Genomic DNA, 1,365 nt, shown 5'->3' with positions numbered 1-1,365 from the left:
TCTGGTGCAGGAACCAATGGTGACCATCACAGAGGGTAGTGAGAGAGCTCACCATCCTCATGAAGAGCTGGTATGGTGCAGAGGGTCCCATAGGGGTCTCTGAAGTACCACACAAGTAAGGCCAGTGTTGGAGGCCTGCCATGAAGAGCAACTTGACCACCACAATAGCACCAGATCACAGAGCTCTTTTCCTTGAATTCTCCTCTCCCTTGCCCCAACCCTCAAGGATCAATGAAGAGAAGAGGAAAGAAAGAGAAAGGAGGAACCAAACAGTCCATGACTCCTGTCCTAGGTTCTCCAGAAGCAGATCTGAAATGAGGAACCCTGTGAAAGTAATTCATTAGAAAGTGTTTTTAGGAAAATTAAGGATATGGGGGAACAGGATGAGGAAGATAAGGACTTCTAGCAGGAGTATAATAGAAGTTGACCGTAAGATGAGGGTTCTTGTAAAAATGATTTATGAGGAAGTGGCTTTAGGCAATATTAAGCAAAGTCCTGTGGTGGTGGTGGTGCAACAGGCTCAATCCCACAGGGGAAGAATCGGGACAACGCTGGTCGCATCTCAGAGTTGTCTCAATCAGAAACAAGGGATCTGGAGTATTTGAACCCTTGCATCCACAGTCATTGGTTAAGGGTGACCTGTGGTTGGCGAGAATGTAAATTCCAAGATATTTCCTGCTTTCTCTGTGCCCAGATGGAGCATGTTCTAGCAGCTTGAGGGCAGTCCGCTGACAAAGAGACACAGGTGCTGCTTGTTAAGAACAAAGTCACATTGGAAACCAATGTGCTTGAAAAGAGTGACGGAATCTGAGCAAAATCCGGATAGTGTCTGCTACAGCCAGGCCACTGCAGATCCTGAGTTGGTGCTGTATAAAGCTTTAATTGGATGCAAGTTTAAAGCTTAGTTTTATTTTAGACTGCACTTTAGAGACCTGAAATTAAGACTGATCTTATAGCTGAATATGTAGGAAAGAAAAAATCCGAGAAAGTCTATTTAGTAACAGTGGAATGACATATTAGTATAGGATGCCCTTAATCAGGTTGAGGAAGTTCCCTTTTATTTCTAGTTTTCTATTTTATTTATTTATTTGATTGACTGATTGAGTGACGGCTGCTTGGAGTTTATTTTCCACTTGGTGCAAGGCACAGGGCTATGGGGTGTCAGGAAGGCTCTCGTGTGGCTTGGATAGTAAAGAGTGGGATTCTCTCAACTTCCTTTTTAGTGTTTTGCTGTTTTGATATTAAAAACCCAACTGCTGTGCTCGCTTCGGCAGCACATATACTAAAATTGGAACGATACAGAGAAGATTAGCATGGCCCCTGTGCAAGGATGACACGCAAATTCGTGAAGCGTTCCATATTTTT

General features: G+C 43.7%; 1 non-coding gene across 1 annotated transcript; it reads left to right on the top strand.

The window, feature by feature from the left end:
- Positions 1–1,258: 1,258 nt before the first annotated feature.
- On the top strand, positions 1,259–1,365 carry LOC118887614. The gene has a single exon (XR_005018089.1). It is a non-coding gene; the product is annotated as a U6 spliceosomal RNA (small nuclear RNA).

This window comes from Balaenoptera musculus, chromosome 20, assembly GCF_009873245.2.
Source record: "Balaenoptera musculus isolate JJ_BM4_2016_0621 chromosome 20, mBalMus1.pri.v3, whole genome shotgun sequence".
Taxonomy (NCBI): Eukaryota; Metazoa; Chordata; class Mammalia; order Artiodactyla; family Balaenopteridae; genus Balaenoptera; species Balaenoptera musculus.
The sequence above is the reverse complement of the archived record's forward strand: the minus strand, read 5'-3'. Positions and strand labels throughout refer to the sequence as shown.